This window comes from Calidris pugnax, unplaced genomic scaffold (genome assembly GCF_001431845.1).
Source record: "Calidris pugnax isolate Ruff unplaced genomic scaffold, ASM143184v1 scaffold53, whole genome shotgun sequence".
In the NCBI taxonomy this organism is placed as follows: domain Eukaryota; kingdom Metazoa; phylum Chordata; class Aves; order Charadriiformes; family Scolopacidae; genus Calidris; species Calidris pugnax.
The window spans coordinates 1283346-1305602 of NW_015090792.1; the positions used below are offsets into that span (position 1 = coordinate 1283346).

Consider the following 22257-nt stretch of genomic DNA (forward strand, 5'->3'; position numbering starts at 1 on the left):
GCAGTTAACACTAGGCATATTAAGTGCCAAAATTAGTTGGTTTGCTTAAATGCAACAAACAAAACCATCCACAGAACTGATGTCAAAAGAATATGGTTTAAAAGTTACATAAGCACTTTGTATAAAATTGTAATAGAATTTGACTGAACTTTAGCTGAACTCCTGAAACTAAAACTTAATTGTGCCTCTTGCACTTGGACTGGATGTAGAAACAATTAAACTTAATTGTGTCCTTGCACATCCACGTGGAATAGATGTAGAAACAATCAACAATTGAGAAACAGTTGAGCAGGTCCAGAGAAGGGCAACGGAGCTGGTGAGGGGTCTGGAGCACAAGTCTCCTGAGGAGAGGCTGAGGGAGCTGGGGGTGTTCAGCCTGGAGAAGAGGAGGCTGAGGGGAGACCTTCTCGGTCTCTCCAACTCCCTGAAAGGAGGGTGTGGCCAGGAGGGGTCGGTCTCTTCTCCCAAGGAACAGGCCATGGGACAAGACTGAATGGCCTCAAGTTGCACCAGGGGAGGTTCAGATTGAAGAGTAGGGAACATTTTGTCACAGAAAGGGTTATTAAGCCTTGGAATGGGCTGCCCAGGGAAGTGGCTGAGGCACCACCCCTGGAGGTATTTAAAAGCCGGGTTGACATAGTGCTGAGGGACATGGTTTAGTGATGGGGGGTGGGGGGTTGTATGGTTTTCTTTTGGTTTTTTTATCTGAGTTAGGTTGATGGTTGGATTAGTGATCTTAATAGTCCCTTCCAACCTAGACGATTCTATGATTCTAACCACAACTTAGATCAAAGACACTGAATTGGTGAAGGATTACTGTATCGAGAACTTACTGATGGCAAACAAGGCTCACAGAGGGAGCAGACTCTGGGTCTCTGAACTAAGTATGGAATGACAACAGGCTTTGGAAAAGAGGGGAGATAAGAGCATGTCCAAGAGGGTGTCCAAGAGGAGCCTTAGGAGATTATAACACTAAACCACACACTCTCTTGTAAATAATGAGCATGCTAATTAAGGGGATCTCCAGAAACATTTAAAACATTAACTTGAATGCATATGTATGATGAGGGGTGGCAAAGGAAGTGTAGCTCACCAATCAGCTGTATCTTGTCACTATAAATCTTGGACTGTCACAAATGTGTGGTGTGCTGGCTGTTGTTAAATGCCTGGCAACTGATTCTGCAGAACTGAAATAAAGACAAACATCTTGACTCAGTGTGTTGATTGGATTTTGCAAACCGAGTGAAGAACCCCTACTGAGGGACACGAGAACTTCCTAAGATACAAACAACAAAAGCAGCAAGTCACACGAGATGAATTTCAAGTCTTAAATTAAGGAAAAAAAGGAGAAGGGGAACTGTACTCCACCTATACTCTGCTCCTTTGAAAGCACAGGAGGGGCAGAAAGGCAGAGTTCTCACGTACCAAAGCATCACACAGCACCTCTGGGTTTCACAAGACCCTGGCAATCTTTAAAAATGCCATCTCTCTCCTTTCTACAACATGCTTTACAAGCCCTTAAGTAGGCGTGCAAACAGCACCTGTACTCTACCAAGTTTCAAGGGTGTAAAACTAAAAGCCATAGACTTCAGTCTTTGCTGCCAGTGAGGACAAAGAGCAAGAGGCACAGTTCCCTTGTACTGTTAAATTTACATGTCAATACTAATGTAGAAAAAGAGGCTGGAATATGAAAGGGTCTTCAGTCTTCCCATCCACTCAAATTCTTCTCCAAACACTTATAAAATGACACAGCTATCCTGGTTAGTCCAATTAAGTCGCTGGCCTACCAGACAAGCCAATCAAGTATTCCCAGTACCCTATCAGTGATATAAAATTAGTGGCTTAACAGTTCATCACTGCCTCACCAAGAGACCTTTCCAAGTCACCGCAGAAGGTGGCACAGAAAATAAATCTATTCTTTTCATTTTCAGAGATTTACAAGGGTCATGCTTACATCAGAGAAATTCTAACAGCTTTTTGCCACCTTCAACCTTCCAGCCCCCTTTTTTTTTTTTTTAATTATTTTAATTTGCCATCTGAATTAATTACAGGCCAGAGAGCAGATGAGCATTAGCTCAGTCTCAGTCCTGATGAACTGTCAGCACCGCTCTGACTGACACAGCCGGACTGCACTGCCCAGAAGAAAGCCTCTGGGCACAGAACAAACACCAGTGCAATAGTAATGAAAGCTGAAATCTGTCACGCTCTCTCATTTCCCATTCCTCGGCACAATACGTTTTATTTTCAGGCTACAACATCTGACACAGGAGGGAAAGAAAGGATGGGCACAGGCACAACAGCTGACAACAAACTCTGTAACACCAAGAAGATTTCACATTTAGTTACATTTGCTACACGTTCAACTCACATTCAGTATTTTTGGAGTCACAGTGGCAAGATTTATACTGTCACGCTGATGTCACCTTCACATGTGGCTTCCCCACAGTCACAAGCTGCTTACAAAGAGCCTATCACCATCCTTGTGAACTAGATTCAACACTTTTTTGCCTCTTGCTTAATAGGGAAACAATATGATTGAACAAGCTGGGTCAGGGATGGAAAAGGAAGACACGGGAGATTGAGCAAGTGACTCCTGAGTGGAGGTTCAGTAATGAAATCTCTGGTTGGAGAATTTAGAAGTTAGTGAAGCTCTTCTATAATTATACATTATGTGAGCCAGTAAAACGTAGCTCTCAGGAGAATCCAAAGATCAGAATGAGAAAGGTATGGAAGCACATAACACAGAACAGATCCCTGTTTTAAACTCACACAACTTTTACGTATACAGACAAAGTGATCCTCCAGCAGTGGCCTGCTCCCTTCTTATATACGATGCTTCCCTGTAGTTAAGGAACTTACTTCTTACCTCACTGCAAATGTACACCACAGGTATGCATCACAGCAACAGAGCTACACAGCAAGTCCTGCATACGGGTGGAGAGCAAAGCTAAGGAAAAAGAAGAAAACTGGCCAATATGAAGCACACCTTTTCCTGAAGCAGCTTCTCTCGATAGAGAGCTAATTTTCACCTTGGAAAGTCAGGGACAAAGAGATGCACACCCAGAAGTATAATCAGAGCCTTTAACAGCCTGAAGCTCTGATGCAGTTGCTTCCTCTCCTTTTTCACAGAGAGAGGACTTTTTTAAACTTACCAAGCACATCTCAAAAATCTCTCATACCCACTTAAATCAGGGGTTAAGTGGAGGTGAAGTAAGACAACGTATCTGCTATTACACTAAAATTGTCTTACATGTTCCTTTTTGCTAATTCTGTTGGTGCCATGGTTATCGACGGGAAGCAGGAGGAAGCTGGAAGGCAGATCTGTTCATCAGAGCAGCATGATGCAGGTAATGGCACAGTAATTCAATATGGACTTGCCCTCTGGGAGTACTGAATTCCAGGGCTGGATCTGCAGAGGAGCTTGGGACCCAGCTGAGGTGCAGCCTGCTCCCAAGTTTCACAAACCTTGCCTGTTTCTTGGGTCTCTGGAGGCTGAGCAAGCAGAGGCTCTGCTAACAGTGTGCCGGAAGCCTTTTATTCCCTCGTGGCTGTAAAACACAGCAGTTCAGCAGCAACCAGACCTCAAACTCCCAGTGAGCTTCATCCACCACACACACCAAATTCAGCAGAAACTTTTTTTCTCTTGAGACACTGCCATGAGTGTCCTGGGAAGAGAGATTCATTTATTCTTTTCTCGAAGTGGCCAGAGACCTGCACATATGCACCGAGGGCAATGAATTCAAGCTGTATTTGCACTTGACTAATTCACTGCAAGTGAAAACCAAAGTTACAAGATGATACCTTGGGTGCTTTAATAAGGCTACAAAGCAGTGTGTAAGAGCGGCTGATGGGCAACAACTACTCTGTGATGGAAATCAATACATCCCTAGTCTGATGCAAACGATACCCAAATCCCAGTAAGACTGCTTTTTAAGTGGGTTTAACACACATTAACGAGTGGCAGATGACTTTCTAGGGACTAGGGGGATCTTGAGGGGTCACCTCTGATCTCTGTTGAAACACAGCACGATGTGTCTAGAAGTAAAGGAACTCCAGTTCTGCCTTCAACAAAGTAAGTACAGGTGAGCCCTAAAAACAAAAAAACACAAACCTTCTAGCCACAAAAGCTCTTCTGACTTTCAAAGGTTCCCATAGCTCACAGCAGAAATTTGTTTCACGTATTTAAAGTTTTCTAACCTCTGTCTTGACCTAAAATCATGAACTTGGAAGAGGAATTTTCTGGACCACACCCCTGCCAGGCTACAGTCATCGCTTTTTAATCTGGTTTCTTTTGGGCATCGAAAAGCATTTGGGCATTGCTGCAGCATTCTTCCCATACAGTTAAATAAATGGAAAGAGACAGTTACCTCCCAGGTTTTGGGGAGACAATGATCAGTATTCATTTAAAAACTCCCTGTTAAAAAGATACACTTTCAGAGTTTGATTTTGAGAGGGCTCTGTTTGCAAAGCCTCTGCCTTGAAGGCAGAACAAAGCCCTTTAGGACAAGCAAACCTGGGCAGCGATGCCGTGAAAGACACAATCAGGACTCGATAGTCAGGATGACTATTAAGCAGGTATCCTTTACTGCAGCGCTGGACGCACAGGGGAGCGCTCCTCCGAATGTGTGCGCCGCCTGCGGCATTTCCTTGAACTTAGACAATGAATATATATGTATTCATAAATCTCATATACGTATTCATAACCTTCCCCCGAAAAGGGCAGTCTTTATTACAATGAGTCTCCACCTTTACCTCCTCCCAGCCGCGCAGGCGCAGTGCTTCCTGGTGGCCGTGGGCAGGGGTCTTGGGGATGAAGGCCGTACGTCTTCCTCACTGTGCACTTTTCACCTTTGGGGATGATCGCTTCCTCAAGACAGCTGGGTTCCTTCTTCGAATCCCTTCTCTCCCAGAGAGGTCGACATGACTGTTTCACTGCTTCAACATATCCTTTCTTGTTTAAGCATCCTGCCAGGAATTCGTTACCATATGCCACCTCCCTCTTGGAGCTCCCCATTTGTCAGAGCCAAGATCACATTGTGCTGCTACCTACATGTCTGCCTTCCTGTCTTGTTACTTATCGTAGCTCTGCAGGGGGTAGGCCCTGTTTGTGGTCAGCCAAGTTATATTTGCTAACTCATACTTTAGGTAAGCAAACTTTCAAGCCATAACTAGCTTTATTCTTTAATTCAGCAGGCACTACAAAAAGCAATCAGAGATGCACTTTAAGGCTCCTCTGTAGCTATTTGGCACCTGGCAAAGCGTCAGCAACCCCGCTGTCTTTCCCAGAAGCAACAGTTCAATACTGAGAATTGCCACCAATGCAACTAACGAAGACACGCTTCCAGTTTAAATAGACACAGATTCTGATTTAACTTTGAGGACTTGTAAAGAGGAGCCACAGGAGAAGAGCTCTGACAGTCCATCCGCTGCACACACAAGGCTGGGGAAGGATGGAGCAGCTGCTATGTCACTGTCCGGCCACCACCACCACTATTTTAAAAGCCTCAGGCCCCAAAGCCAGAAATACAACCAGCCTAGTTCTGACCTGCATGAGCAACTTACTCTCCCCAGTGTCTCATCTGTTAGTCCTCAACATCTCCCCATTGTCACTATGCAACCCCAACGCTTTTACACTTCATTTTGAAGAGTTTTACTGTGGTTTTCATATTTCAGCAAGAGCGTTCATTTCTCCTTTTGACAGTTTTTGTGGTAAACTTTGATATTGCATCCAGTTACCAAATCGTGGTTTCTGAAAGATGAGCAAGTTCCCTGAAGAAACCAAAGTACCGGATTGGTGAGAGACGGGGGAATTCCCTGCTGCAGTCTGCTCCTGCTAAAAATACTAATAGCTGTGAGTCTGAAAGTTGCCTCTCCACAGACATTAGGGATTAATAATCTCTTCCCAAACAATTCAGTCAACATGGAAAACATTATTGGCTTTTGCACTACTTCCCTTTTTGAGAGGCCATCTCCTGCACTGCATCTGTTACTCAAGTTTTCCGTTAGCTTTATAAATGCCAAATGCCCTCTTCCAGTTTTAACAGTTAATCAAGTCATTTATGAAAGATGCAAAAGTACTAAATTGGCAAGAAAGATAAAAACTAAGCTCCAACAATGTATTTGCACATTTGACCTGAAGAAAACAACGTATTTTATCTAAAAAAAAAATAATGGAAAAGAGGGAGGAAACTTGCACTACATCTTCCTCAAAAGGGAGAAGTGCTGCTGGGGCTGCACAGAAATCTTGTCCTTGGGAGCAAGGAGTCCCTGTCAGCAGAAAGGACCTTCCTCCATGTGCACAGAAGACGCTAACGATGCCTTATTTAGAAGGGGTAACAATAACACAACACCCAAAAGAGTGCTGGTACCACAAAAACATGGAAATCATGACATTAAACAAACGATTTGAAAACTGTTTCAACCAATTTCTGTTACACAATTCAACATGACATTTACCCACCAGCCCTGCTTTACAGGACTTGTTTTTGGAGTTTCCTGCTTTCAGTTCCCAGCGTAAGCAAGAAATTTATGTGCCTGCAGCACTCAGGTCCTTAGAAATATCAGTAGTACAACATACTCCACTTCTCAGCAAAAGAAGCTTTTATTCTGCAGATTTGAAAAGCCAGTTGGCCTCGGATCTGGCAAAAGCCTGGTGTTTGGATCCACCTCCCCCCAACCACAAGCCCCCCAAACTAGACACACCTCAGGGTTCGGGATCTGTTCCACCCCTCTAAAAGCCATCTGCAACTACTAATTCCCCTTAATTGCTGAAATGGGACCATCCCCTCCCTAAGGAGGGAGGAGAGGCAGGCAGGAATTGCAGCCAGCTCTCACTCCCCTTCCCTTCCCCCAGGGGACGCCTGTCCCTGTCTCCAGCCTCACCCATACATTCGCTGGGAAAAGTGGATCTCCTCGAAAACCATAAATTGTGATCCTGGTTGCACTTCTGGATGATCTCTGGCAGAGCAAGCAGGACAAGGTGGCGTGACCCGGGTGGGAGCATAATTGGGATGTCTTCATTTGTGAGGTTTATTTAGCCTCATGGCAGACCCCCAGGTGAAAATCCAGATGTGCACACGTGCAACAAGCAGGATGAGGATCCTCCTTCCCCTCCCTCGCAGCTCTGCACGTGGGTTTTTCGGTTGTTGAAGGAAGGGGCCGTAACTGTAGCAAAACACAGAATCACAGAATCTTCTAGGTTGGAAGGGACCTTAAAGATCATCTTGTCCAACCGTCAACCTCACTGACAAAAATAGACACCCACACAACAAACAAGGAGCATCATCACTAAACCAGACCTCCCAGCACTACATCAACCCGTCTTTTGAACACCTCCAGGGATGGGGCCTCAACCACCTCCCTGGGCAGCCCATTCCAATGCCTGAGAACCCTTTCAGTGAAAAAATTTTTCCTAATATCCAGCCTGAACCTCCCCTGGCGCAACTTGAGGCCATTTCCTCTTGTCCTGTCTCACTGACAAAAATAGACACCCACACAACAAACAAGGAGCATCATCACTAAACCAGACCTCCCAGCACTACATCAACCCGTCTTTTGAACACCTCCAGGGATGGGGCCTCAACCACCTCCCTGGGCAGCCCATTCCAATGCCTGAGAACCCTTTCAGTGAAAAAATTTTTCCTAATATCCAGCCTGAACCTACCCTGACGCAGCTTGAGGCCATTTCCTCTCGTCCTGTCGCCTGTGACTTGAGAAAAGAGACCGACCCCCATCTCTCTACACCCTCCCACTTCCCCCATAGCTCTGCACTCGGAGTGGTGTTTGCTGAACAGCCTGGACCTGGGGAAGGGTGAGAAACAACCTGAATAGCACAACTAAAGGGTTTACTGTAACAGGCTTAACTGCTGAGCTGGGAGCTACAAAAGGGCTCCCCAAAGTCCCACAAGCACCAGCAGAATCTGCCCTCATCAGATATAGCCACAGGGCCTTCTACGTAGGATTAAAGATAGATTGACATGCATTGCAAAAACAGTTTCATTAAGGAAAAAAGAAAAATCAACGCAGACCCTAAATTTCTGAAGCTGACCTTAGCAGGAAGGCTTTGTTTCCTGCTTTAGCGCATACAAAAACCAGCCCTCAGTTTACACTTGATCAGCTGCACTTATTACCAGTTGTTACAGCCAATCTACAACAACATTTTAATCCCTTCCCTGAAATTTCTAGGAAATTAATTGCATGTGAGCATGAAAAAAGAATCCAAGTTTGACAACACTTGCCAAAACAATTTTCCCACATTTTAAGTATATGAACAACACACAGAAACCTGGTGACCGATCTGGCCAACACAGCTGTCAGTTAAATATCAAGCTCCCCTTCCCTTCTCACCTTATCAGAAGCCCCAAACACAGCACAGGGTTGCCAGCAGCACGGCAGGACTCAGCGGTACCTACACCATGTGCTCCAGGTGGGGCCAAGACTCCCCTTTCCAAGCAGGAGCCAAGGCACTCTCCTTCCACAGCAGATGCTCCTCCACAACCCAATGGTGGGGTTCAGTTTCCCCCCCAATTAACTCAGCTGGGGATCCTTCACACCCCACTGCTGCCCCAGCTCTTTCTAATGACAAGTAGCTGGAAAGATTTGGTTTCCGTTTCCTTCCGCTCCACCCTTCAGGTAACAGCCACTTCTCAGGGACATCTGTGAGCCCATAGGGAAGGAGGTGGCAGTACAGGTCTCACAGGACATGACAAGGGTGGCAAGGGATGCGAGGAGGTGGAAGACACGGAGGAGCAGCAAGACCCCCAGTCTAGGAAGGCCAGAAGGCCAGCTCTAAGAGGTGATTTGAAAGTATCTAATTTTAGCTGCATTTCTGAGCCTTGTACAAACCTCTTCTCACTTTGATGACAAGTGCCACCACAACTGGTAGGTTCAATTTGGGAATACTTGGAAAGTCATGCTGAGAATACTTCTATTAAATGTTGTACTTAATACGGTGTCGCTTTACTGCACATATACTGCATACCAATACTTACACTTGAGCAATAAGTTAAGTATTCACCTTTGTAAGTACCTAGGAAAGTCTCCAGACAAGGGAATAGCTCTCCTCCCTGCAGAGTAAACTTGAGTTTAAGCCACTGGAGGAACAGTGCTGCCCTCAGCCTGCGAATGTAAATCACAGCAGCAGAAATACCAATTTAAAAAAGAAAGATACTTTGTTCAAGGCAATCTAACATGCCCTGTACAAGACAATCTGTCTTCTAAAGGCCTGACGTGAGAGCTTCATTTACAAGAGAAAAAAAGTACAGCACAAATAAAACATGTGGGTTATTATCAAGCATACAGCAAGTCACTTCACATAAATGAACAGAGTAATTCATCTCTGCTTTATAAAAAAGGAAACGTTTTTAAAGCAGTCCTTGAAAGGAAACAAATTCTCAAATTCAGAAGAGGATAACACTGCCTCCACAGAAGCCAATACAGAGACTGATCCTCTTTTTATTTATTTTAATTCCTCCCTCATTTTTAAGGCTATCAATACAGGAAGATCAGCATGTTCAGCTCTTCAAATACTTCAGACATTTCACTTTTCAGCGTTTGTGGAAATAAATGGACTTTTCCTTCCTTGTAGCTGCCTCTTTTAGTGACTATTGGCAACATCAAGAGCAAAGACAACAGGATGCAAGAACTATACACAACTGCACATCGGAACTGTGCCTGCGAGCTCTCACCCAAAATCATACTTGTGATTTCATACTTCTTTGTATGTAGGGTACACCCCAAGGGCTATCATACATTTCACACACCCTTTACCTAGGATAAAGAGAACTGGCTTTCTAAGTGCCAAAATCCCTTCCTAGAGGATGGACTAGTCAAGGCTGCTACAGCACCAACGTAGTAGCATCAATATCTTCATTGTGTCTTACTAAGATCAGGCACCACAAATACCCCAGTGGCATCTTGCATGTGCCCTCTGTCACTGCTCCTCTGCCACCAGATCCTTTCCCAGGGATTTCCCATTCATGGCATCTCTGCTCGCTTCAGCCTCTTCTGCTGGAGGGAGAACATGGTTTTCTGCCAGTCCCTCACCATCTCCAGTGCCAGAGCACCAAGGCCGTGCCTCAACTCGGAGAAATCACTGGGTGTCTGCTGGGGGAGCAAGGGATAGGACTGTGCTGGGCAGAGGGACTCTTATCCCAGAGAGAGATCTTGCAGTCCCACATCATGTTGCACTAAAGCATTGCTCCAGCACCCCAAAACCCACCAAGCCCAGGCAAAGAGACCCAATGGCACTTGAGTGCTTCTTTCTGATAGCGGCAAGTTGCACTAAATGAACATGGCATAGTCTATAATATACAATTTACAATAAAATACATCCCACAAGCATTTAAGGCTCCATTGGGCTCTATCCCAACTATAATAATTCAGGAAAGTACTAGGAAACAAGTAAGTTTGAGCATTTCCAGCTGTCTTCACAGGTCCTGTCACTACACTGGGTATTCACCACCAGCAAGTCCTTTAAGTTGCCACCTCTTTCTTACAAAAGCAATACCCGCTTGAGTTTAGTCTGCTACAGATCCACAACTGCCTCTCATGGTTTAAAAAAAAAAAATAAATAATAATTAGGGATTTAGTGACAGGGATCAGAGCTTACGGCTCCAAGGCATTCACACTCCACCTGGGTCCCAGTGTGGGAAGCCTCCTGTCACAAGCCACCCTGCTACCGCAGCCACCAGCTCAGAGAGTAATGCACCATTACTGTCCGAGTGAAAACCTGTCTCGCTCGCTCTAGGAAATTCAAGAGTTCACCTCCAGTGAACATCTGGAGTTGGTCCACACCCTGAACGCAGAAAGACTTTCATTGCTACTTAAATGAAAACTCATAATAAAATAGCTAGGATCCTTTAGAAAGCAGCATACCATCCTTTGTAGCATTTGCATGCATATTAAACACCATGCAACTAGTCAAAGTCTTAGTGATAACATTTATGCATGAACTTACAAAAGAGATGGGACTGAACTGTGCACCCCAACTACATCTGCATTCATTGGATTGTTCATTTCTATATCCAGGTACTTTGAAATTACTGCACCCTGTAAGGTCCAACTATGCACAACGCAGCTGGAAACACAAGGCAATTACAGCAGTAGCACCTTACCTACAAAAGACATAGAAGCTTCACCTCATGCAGGTCACAAGAAAAATGAATCCTTCTCACACAGCGTAAAAATTGTCTTTCCAAAACTATTTGTGTGCTTTAAAGTGTTTAGATACAGTTTATTAATCATATTTAGTAAGCAGACTGGACAAACTGCAGACTCACTTTTCTTGAAGTCAGATAAACTCACATATGACTTGGATTTTCATAATTATCAAACTGTCTTGGCTCTTTAATTTGCTATGATGAGTTTTGCACGGGCAGCGAGACCAGACTTCGGAACTGTTACCTTGAGAAGGTTGGAGCTTCAGTGTCCCCACAGCTGCATGTAACAGGAACACACCTACAACACCATTCACCATGGTGTCAAGCTGTGTTTGCACCAATACAAAGATCACACACTGTAACACGTGCTGGAAAACACAGCTAGATGGAGAGAGGCAGGGCATTATCCACTTGACAATTTTTGCAAAGTCTATAGCAGAAGGGCCAAACACTGACTGGGTTATTATCCAATCTGCAAATAAACAAAACTAATTAATTTAGTAGCATGGTATTGCATCCTGCAGGCTGAATTTCAACACATAGCTATTAGAGTGGAACCACTTGAAAGAATGGAACAATTCCCTATGATTTCTAGTATATAGTCTGCTTTCGGGCTACAACCATGAAAAGATCAAAAAGGAAGTCCTAAATATGGAAACAAGATTCCCAAATCATTTACAAATAAAATACAAAAATCTATGAAGCCAGCAAACATTTTGTAGAGTGGACAACTATTTTAAATGTTTGCTCATATCCAACTACAGATGGACAGTATTAAAGCACTATTACCAGTGTGACAGGGATTACAAAGTTAATGCGAACACCTACTTTTAACCTCTTAAGTACTTTGTGTGATATTAGCAAAGAAGAAGTGTAATGGGAAGGATCATAAAAGGATTTTAAAGACTGGCAGCCACTCAATAAAATGGCCAAGGAGAGTTCCCTGTAGGCAGTTATAAGATGATGCCAGTCAATTCACTTGTGCCATGATGAACTGTGAGTTAAGCAGCGCCATTCAGAAGTTAAGATCTTAGAGGAGTAACTGGTTTGAGAACACCAGGTCACCTGGACAGGCACAGAGAAGAAAACGGCTAACAGCCTTTTCTAGTGCATAAATCTGGTGCACCTGTATCTCAAGCTCTTCCCTCTCCCTGACTCTCATCCCACCTGGGCACTGAGAAACACCGAATGTAGCTTGCAGGATGGACTGTCTCTATGCACAAGACGGGAAACCTCAAAGTCCACAGTAGGTTCTTACAACTACAGATCTTCTTCCTTGGAGATCTTCAAAACGCAACTGGACTCTGAAAAACCTGATGTACCTTTGAGGTTAATCTTGCTCTGAGCAGCAGGTAACAAACTTGTCTGTGATTGTCAAATATGTGTACTCTCCTAGCCACTTATATTTACTGAACTCTCAGTTTAATAATATGAATGAGCATTCCCTCTCAAAAAAACGTTGTAGATGCTTTGAGACAAGACATGTGGCTACACATCTCAGCATAAATACTCATTTTCATGCAAGCATTCCCAAAGAAATTCTGAACTAAGTATCAGAATGCAAGTAATCCACTTCTGATAAATGTGCTTAAGACCCTGGCTTTGTTTTTAAGATGTCCTTTGATAAACCATTTACTACGGAAATAGGAAATTGCACATGCATGAAAACAAAGGCAGTATCTGACAAGTAATTTTGTTAATTTGCAGATAATTGCTCATTGCTGAGAAATAAGGCCTTTGCACTGTTTCATGAACAGTAGATAAGAAGCCCTAGCCCATTACTAAGTATCGCTTTTGGCATACGTGAGCTTCTCTTAGCACCGTGAGCCTCCATAAAATCACATTTCCATTAAATGCATATCCTGGCATCCCAAAAGTACTTGTGGAAACAGAACAACGTGTTCTGTCAGGTCATTTAGTTGGGACCTTCATAGGCTTGCATTCACCCTTTTCTGTCCATTTTTGCTTTGTTCACAGTGCTGCCTTGAACATCACCTACCCCCACGCTGCCTCTGCTCAGCACTCTGCCTCCCAAACGCTCAACTTCAGCATTTTGAGAACACGTGTTTTCCTCTTCCTTCCTCTAAGTCTCGTTCACTTAACTAAATTGTATTCCCCAGACACTCAAAATCCACAGACTATTGGCGCTTTATATTCTTCACGCACCCTCTGTAAGCAGCAAAGCTCACTGAGCTCCTCGCTGCCTCACCAGCTGGCACTGGATCTTCAGTCCTATTGAAGTCCTTGAGCCCTCACTTGCCATCACTAGCCAGGCTGGCTAACAGCGCCTGCGCTGGAGGTGGCCACCTTGGAGTTACTTCACCAGCAAACAGTGAGCAGGCTCTGGGAGCTGTATGCTATTCGCATAGCCAAGCAGGTATTTTTGCAGCAATTGCTCTCAAGGCACTTTCAAGGTCTTTCTCATCATCGTAACAGCAGGAGTAATTTTTAAGCCTTTCAAATAGTTTTAAATTATCTTCCTTGACAAAGTTTCCAGAGCATTACAATCTGACTACACAAAACTATGCAGAAGAGCAGGGGCACAAGGAAGACAAAGTACAGACTTCAGAGCAGAAGAGACACTACAGCTTGATTTAGACGGAGCTGTTTCATTAGTATGTAGATTCGCAGTCATTCCTGTGCAGTTACTGAGCCTTCCTAGCAAGCAAAAATCCATTCCGTGTACAAACAGGGCTTTTACAGCTTGGCACAGTGCTTGACTGTGGAGTCAAACTTTTCAATGCCCGGTAAATTTTTGCTTGAAAGTGGCAGGAGAGCTCATGCCAGAAGCTCATATGAAATGCCAGCTCAGCGGCAGAAGGTCAAAGCTTGGTATCAAGAGATTTTATGGAAACGTTTCAGGACAAACTTAAAAGCGTTGTGCTATCTAGGGAGGCACAGATCTATGCTGCTAAGAAAGCCTAGTAACAATCTTTATGGCTCCTTTCCAATCAAGGGTAGCATTTCTAACACCCCACCTTGCAAAAGGCACAGCAGTAGGGTCTCCTGTAGGTGGGAGCTGTTTCTGTGTCTATTTAATCCTTGGCTATTTTGCTGACGTTGAGAATAAAGAAGCATTAAGTGCCAGAGTTTTTGCGCAGACTGTCCTCTACCAAAAAAAAAAACAAACCAACAACAAACCAAAACCACAAACACAAAAATAAACAAAAACCACCCTTGGGTGCAAAAGGTGTTATTTCTGTTATTCATGCATTAAAAAATCCAGGAGTCAGACCCACGGACAATTGAAGACAGCACATTACAGTTTAAAGACCAACAGCCGAAACAACAACCTTTTCTCCATTAGTACCTAAAACGATGGCTGCAGGAGGACAAATTTAAATTGATCTGGAAGAAAGGCTCTATATTCTCCACCATTTTTATAGAAGTATTTAAGGTTAAGTTATTCTTAACAATGACCCTGAAGAGATGTCAAGCATGAAGACTTTCAACATACTGGATTTTGCCAGCTTTCACCACATAGTAATAAAAAAAGAGACAGTAAAGCCCCATCGAAACCTGATCTGCCTGCTCAGGGTCTCCCCTTGCATCTATACAAATGCACTGTTAGATTCAGTTACAAGAGGAAATTTGCAAACGCTTATACACTCTCCCATATAAAGCATTTCAATTGTCTGAATCTGCCATTTTAACAAATTCAAGTATAAGATTTTGAATTCAATTAGCACAAATCTCAGTGCTCCCAACATTAAATTTGCTGGTGACATTTAATGGCATTCAACACACACAAAGCTAAGCTAATACACTAATGGACCGGCAAGGAAAATTGTAAGACACTCCAAAATGCGATGTTCTTTTTTAGTCAAGGAAATTAAAGGTGTAGGCTGCACTGGACAGGAAGAGATGAGAGCTATTAAAAATCCTTCTCCAACCAAGGCTGTAAAAGCTCTTCTATTCAGACACATCCCACAGCTATGGCTGCACATACTCTGAGAGCAAAGAAGAAAAGTGGCTGCTCTCGTCAGGAAGATGTCCGTCCAAACTTCTGGGTTTTGGAGGCAATATACCTAATATAAAGCTGTTTCAGTTTCTTAAGACAGGAATTACAACCTCTTCTACTGTTTCTACTTCTGTTTCTGCCTACCTCTTTTTCTGATGAAGGCAACACAGCCCCACTCACCACCGTTCCCCAGACCTGCACCAACCGATGCTCACAGGAGTGCTCAATTTTCCAAGCCCTCTCCCAGCCAGCGAGTAAGGACACAACACCGCTCCCCACAAAGTCAGCCCAGCAAGCACAGCCAAGGAATTCCGCGACCCTGCCTCCCCTCTGCACACCCACACCTCACCCAGCTCCCTAAGAAAGGGACCGGTTTTCACACAGCTACGCTTCCTGCATCAGAAGAACGCAAAGCTACTGGACTTCAGGGATCCCTTTCGGTCTTTTTTCCAAGCAACAATATGCTTCGCCTTTACTCCATTTAAATAAAGCAAGCCACCTCCAAAGAGCTTCAAAATCAGGGAGACAGAAGGCCGATCCTGCTGGGAAATCTGAGAGAAAAAAGCTTTAAAGACAGGGTTAAGCAAAGGGAGTATTTTTTGTTTGTTTGTTTAAATCTAAGCAAATCAGCACAAGCAACAAGCAGGGTTAGTGAAGATACTTTCACAATAGAGATTTATTAGTGTTTTGCTTTGAATATGGATGTGCAATCGGATACCAGAGCCTGCCTGCACAAGCTGATGAAGGAAGCATCAACAGGACATGTTCTGCTCCACACAAATCTTGCTCCTCTGATTTGGATAAGTGAACTGTAAAGACCAGCAACAGCAATAACTACATTTTAAAAGCTGCATTTCTTTAAGCTACAGGTTATAGTCTCCTAAATCAGACTTTCTTTGCTCTTAAGGGCTCTTGGTCAAGAGCTATCAGAACAAAGCTCGGCTGGTACTTTCAAGGATTTCTTTTGCCCCCTCAACTACATTAACAAGCTCGTTAAGACCAGAAACAACACAGACAAACATTTTAAAGGTGTTTAAATATTCACTTATGTTAATGAACTATACACGGCACAGGGAAACCAGTTACACTTCGTAGCTTATTAGAATAGATGCTCTTTTATCAACAAAAAATAAGCCTAAGTAACCTGCACCAAACACTGCCTCTGCTACGTAGATTTTCAAAAGCATAAAATATATTTGGGGTGAAAGCATCACAAAAAGCCACCAGGTTTCATGCTTTCTTCAGTCTTTCGCTTTTGCCCCAGCTCCTTTGTGGGGGGGAGGCAGGGAGTGGGCAAGGATGGGACTTAATTATTAATTTGAACGATGCCCCACTCTTTGGGAATTCAAGCTGTATTAAAAGTTGGGGTTTCAAAATCCATAGCCCAGGAGTAATGCAGAACATTGGCCTTCAGAGGGTTGCCCTCCCTCATCTGCTCACTGGTGCCCTGGGTGCAAAAAAGCTGCTGATGACACAAAAACACTTTAGGAAACACTGACAGTACATGGGAGCTCAGTTCATGACCCTCCAATACTAAGAAAACTCCCAAAATTTGGGTTTTTGAGCTCATTTTAGGCTCACCTCTACTTCAGAGCACTTTTTCCACATACAGTTGTTTTTGATGTGTCGCGCTTGAATTATGACTGAAATAGCATTCAGGCGCTCTGCTGTATTTCAGCAAAGAACAGTTTGGACCCACCTCACCATGAAGCCTTAAAAATCCTTCCTGCACTCGTCTCTGTGAACTGCACTGTCAGGGAAGGATCTCACACCACGTTCAACAAAACCAGCGTTCATGGCCACATGCAAGTCTCCCAGTTCTTTTTTCTGATGCTACACAGATTTTTTTATTTTATTTTTTTTAAAACTCCAAACAGGCCCTTCCTGACAGGCCAGAGAACAAGAGTCTGGACTATTTTTGTTGGAGCATTTTTTTTACAGGATGCCCTGTTGCCCCAATTAAAAAGCCTTTAATTTGGCAACCATTCCTTACGGCCAAACTGAAATTGCTATTAAATCTGAGTAAGTCCCAGGCCACCCGTATTTAGCGCACCAATTAACCAACGTTGAACAAGGCAGAGCGGCAGTGACCAGGAGAGGGGAAAAATTTCTAAGCTCTCATCACCCATAGTTCTTCCTCCACATGTTCAGTTCAAGAGAACTCTATAATTATTTAATTAAAAGCAGCACCTATTCAAGCTTGCCGAGCGTTGAGAGAAGCAATGATATACATGGAGAACAGCTGTAGAGAAGGTGCTATTAACAAACCACTGACTTCTAAGGATACCGTTAACTCCGAGTAGTCAAATAGTATTCATTAATATCTCCAAGTCTTGAAAATGATCCACATACTTTGATTTATTAAATTTAGAAGTGTTACAAGTCTTCATTAAAAGCTAATTAACCACGTGGAGACACATTGTCTCTAGGTTGATATGTGAAAGACAAAAAGAGGCGTGATAAATTATTTGGGAATCAGAGTTTGTTGCACAGACCACAAACACAGTTTAAAGGCATCTGAGCTAAATTTAATTCTGCTCCACATGCAAAATCCAGAAAATTAAGGCAATCTCTCAGGATTTAAAGGTGGTTTATTACCTTTATTGTAAAAGTAGCCTTTATCTTTTGTCTGCCACCAACCAGAGTTGATTGCATTCTCTTTCCATTCTCTGAACAAGTTCACAAAGCTGAAGTAATTCCACTGCGCACCAAAATACTACATTTAATAAAGCAGAAGCGCGTATTACTCCAATGCAACATCCACTCCCCAAATGAACGAATGCAGTCAAGCCCAAACCCACCAAGATCAACAGCAGAGCTTCCACTAACTTCAGTTGTCAGGCATCACATCTGTATTTTATAGTGGTTTGCAAATGGGAATGAAAGCTAACAAAAAAAAAAAAAATCCTTTTCACCCACGCAGACCTTAAGTGGCAGAACAGAGTCTGAAGGAATCGCTGCAAAACCTGTTGTCACACCATGATGCACCAATGCTGCCATCGGCCGAAATGATATGAGGATGTTCATCAACATCCCCTTTCCAGCTCTGCTAAGAGAGGCTGCCTGCATCAGCAGGCTTCATCAGCATCACGGCAATACAGCAGAGCTCCCGTTTTTCACAAATAATACTCTTTTCTCTCTCTTTTCATCCTTGCCTTGCATATTTACAGTGCTTGAAACCACCGAGGCCTTCTTTAATGAGGTTTTCACACAAGACAGAATAAATTAGAAACCTTGATCAAAACAGGGCCTCCAGCAGGAACACAGTAAAAAGACAGCCACATGCATTATACACTCCCCCAAACCCCACATAACGCAGCCCATCAATCAGCAAGCGATTTCACAAGCAAACAGGGGGCACACCTGCCGGCCTGATGGTGGTGAGGCCTCTGCTTCTCCACCCCCGGCTCTGCTTCCAGCCTCTTCGTCCCCGAGACCCTCAGGGACGAAGCAAAACTGTCACCCAGCAAACCCCAGACCCCAGGAGGCGGCACGGCCACCACTACAGCCCTCGAAGTCATCGGGATGGGACAGATCTCCTTCCTGCTCGCAGTGGACACCTCCAGCTTCTTCTGGAGCAGGAAGCGGTTCCGCCTTCGCACCCACCGAGCTGAGGGGACCCGGCAACCCCCCCCAGGCTGAGGCCGTGCCCAGGACAAGGCCCCACCTGGGCTGAGGGGACCAGACTCTCGCCCACAGTCCCACCTGAGCTGAAGGGACCACACACCTCCCAGACTCTCTGGGGCAGAGGGGACCAGACCCCCTGCTCCGACACTCCGGGGAGGAGGGGAACAGACTGCACCAGGGCTGAGGGGGCCAGAGTCCCTCCTGGGTCCTGGGGCTGAAGGGAACCGCAGCCCCCGGAGCTGAGGGCACCAGAGCTCCCCCGGGGCCGAGGGGACAGCAGCCCCCTGAGCAGAGGGCACAAAGAGCTCCCCCGGGGGACCGCATCTTCCCCGTTCCCCCAGGCGCTGAGGGGCACCGATACCCCCGAGCTGAGGGCACCAGAGCTTCCTCCAGCCCCCACCCCACCCCCACGAGCCGTCAGGAGCTGAGGGGGCCTGGACACCCCGCCCTGCGGATCCCCCAGGGGCCGCCGCCGGCCTGAGGGGCCAGAACCCCGGAGCCGCGGCCCAGTCATGCCGCTACACGGCCCCCGCCCCGCTTGACATCCGCCTCCCTGTGCAACCGCCGCCACCAGCGCCACCAGCGCCGCCACCGCCGGGCCTGCGCCGGGCCTGCACCGGCCCCACTGCACTGAGGCGGGGACGGCAGCTCGCTGCTCACCGTGCGGCGCAGGAACCCCGCGGCACCTCGGGTCCGGTCGGGTCGGGTCGGGTCGGCGCGGCCGCCGGGCGGATCCCCTCGGGCAGCAGCGGCGGCCCCGCGTCCCGTGCGGCGGCGGGCGGGGCGGGCGACACCGCGCCTCACGTGACCGCCGTGTCATCGCGCGTCGCCATCTTGTGCGCGGCGGGGCCCTGTGGCGTCAGGGAGCGGTGGGGTTTGCAGCCCGGGGCAGCGGGGCCGGCGGTGCCCCGCCGGGAGAACCGCGCCGCCTTGTCCCGCACCGCCAGCGGTGAGGTGTGGCAGCGCCAGGGCTTCTCTCACCGAGCCCGGCCGGCGGCCCCTTTCCGCGGGGAAGGTGCGGTCCGGGGCCTGTCCTGAGAGCAGCGGCCGAGCGCTGGTGGCTGCTTGTGTCCCCTTTCGGAGGCTGTTCCTGCCCGCTGGGCTGGCGCTCACCTTCACTATCACACCGAGAGCTCTGGAGACGCGAGAAGCCAGCTGTTAGTAATAAAACCTCAGTTTAAACAACATCACAGGGCAACTTAGCCTGGGAGTGACCTCTGGCTGCCGATCTGCTCTAGCTAGGAAGAGGATAGGATTTAGTTTCACGAACACTAATGCCTCACATCTGTTTCAAACCTCACATTTCACAAACTGTGAAAAAAGTTGGGTTTTTTTTCCTATCCAAAAGTGCCCTCAGTGGCAGTGGGGATAGCCACCTGCACTGAGCCTGGTTTCCCGTGGGTCTATTCCCCAGCGTGGGAAGATCTTCAAGGTCTGATTCAAACGTTTGCTTTATTTCAGGCGTTTGTTATCTCTCCAAGGTGGTTGCTAGCCAGCAGATTGCGGAGATAGCAGAGCCACACCACATCCAGCTACCCCTCTCCCAGGCAGCAGGATGATGAAAACACATGGGAGGGACTAGATGTGCTGGTATGTCACAACAACAGCAAGCAGGAGACAGTTTTTGCTGATCTTGGCACACAAACATACAGAAATAAAAAACCCAAACCATCATGACTTCTCCTAATCAGTGAGTGATTGCAGACATTACCCAAGCAAAATCAGAATTTAGCTTGGATAAATAATAATTCATACGCTGGGGATGGGTGAAACACAATGGTGTCCTGCTCCTCTGTAAAGAACTACCGAATACTGCAGTTTCTTAAAATGTAGTTTAGCCATTCAGAGGGAAAATTGTCTGTGTAATAAAACTCAAATTTAGAGCCAGTGTGAAAGTTACATTTCGAGATCTGCCAGGACCTGCATCTCTTTACACTTTTTCATTAATCCTGGTGAAGAGGGAACAAGTTTTCTTTGACCTCAGGATCCAGGCAACAGCTTTCACCCTTCGCAAACTGCTGAGTAGTGAGGAGAGGAAACGCAGGTGGAAGAGGATGGCTTAGAAGAAGGGTGCTGGGGAAATCCAGCAGGAGATTTCACTTGATTTTTCTCCCAGGCAACTAATTTACGATCCAGTTTTTGCCTGCTTGTCTATGCCCAGCATTCATGGGCTAAATATAAGTGCGTTTTTTCATCTGCATAGCAAAATATAGTCTGAGCGTTGTATTTTAACGCTCTTTACTTGACATCTCCTGGGTGTCATCATGGAAATGAGTGAGAAATGCAGGTGCCGTGTTGCATTTTGGCAGTGCTGTTACTTTTTGGCTGTGTTACTTTTTGGCAGTGCTGAGCCAGTCAATACAGGCAGAGGAGGTTTTCTCCAGGTGAATGGAAAGGGCCAGAGTCCTCCAGAGCTAAGCCAGAACTCCTTGATTTTCCCCCACAGAGCAAGAAGGGACTTTGTAAACCCTCTGAGCTAACAAAATACTGCCTTAAACAGGGAGTTTTCAGAGAGGCCAAACCCCCTGTGTGTCACTAGTGACCCTGCCCTCCTGCACCCTTCCAGGCAGGTCCTTCCCTTCCCATTGCTCTTGTTGCCATAACCTTGTTTTTAATTAAATCATTTCTTTTTTTTTTTTTTGAGTTTGTCACTGAAGACACCCAGTCCTTTAATTCTCTCATCCCTGAGGAGGGATATATTTGTGAGTAGATTTGATACTGGCTGCTTGATTCTGTTTTTTCCCAAGTTGACTAGGCTTAAAATCTGATTCTTACCCAAGCTTTGCAAGGCTGGCTTGCGTGAGTGTGGTCGTGCCAGGAAGGGTTTAGGAATAGGGAACTGGCCAGCTCACCGCTCCCTGCCTTGTTTCTCCTTGGAAAACAGGAAAGCGATGAATAGCAAAAGCAGAGGGCACCTGCTGGAAGCAATGCCAGGCACGTGCTGAGCACCCATCTGAGCCATGCCAGGGAGGAGAAGTCTTGTTGGGAGTGCCAGCGTGTCCTCCTTGGGGCAGTGGAGCCTGTGGGGGACTTGCCAACCCCTGTCACTTTATATCTTTCTATTTGCTCCCCTTGTGTACTGCTATCAAGACAGGGATGTTCCTAAAAGGGCTTCCTGCTTTTTGGCAGGGCCCTGTTTTCTCCCTGACTGTCATTTCTTGCGACCCTGTCCTGCTAATGCTATAATAGGATTAATGTTGCTGACACTTCCCCCAGGGTAACTGCATAATGAATTCCCCTTTCTGGGGTTGTTCCCTTAGGATGGACATTTTCCGGCAAATAATATGAACCTGAAGGCTGTGCAAATTGATTCTCAGGGAGCCTGACCTCCCTGTAAGGAATGACAAAAGGACATCCAAGAGGCTTAGAAATAGCTGTCCCAGGCTGCTGCCTGGGCTTAATCCTGCTGAGCCCCTTGTGATCCTGAAAACAATTTTTCCTGCTGGGCTACGACTGGTCCCCAAGTGCCAAGGGCAGGGAAGACACTGAAAGAGTGTGCTGGCACTGGAT

At 45.8% G+C, this 22257-nt stretch overlaps 1 protein-coding gene across 2 annotated transcripts in view; it reads right to left on the minus strand.

Annotated features, from left to right (window-relative positions):
* Positions 1 to 19523, minus strand: part of SGMS1 (sphingomyelin synthase 1) — a 122500-nt gene extending 102977 nt beyond the window's left edge. The window contains exon 1 of one of the 2 annotated variants that reach the window (XM_014966641.1): positions 19408 to 19523. The gene's annotated coding sequence lies outside the window, so the exon portion shown is untranslated. Of the gene's footprint in view, positions 1 to 1093; positions 1112 to 19407 lie in introns of those variants that run through there. The other variant, XM_014966642.1, reaches the window with a different exon arrangement.
* Between the last annotated feature and the right edge of the window lie 2734 nt (positions 19524 to 22257).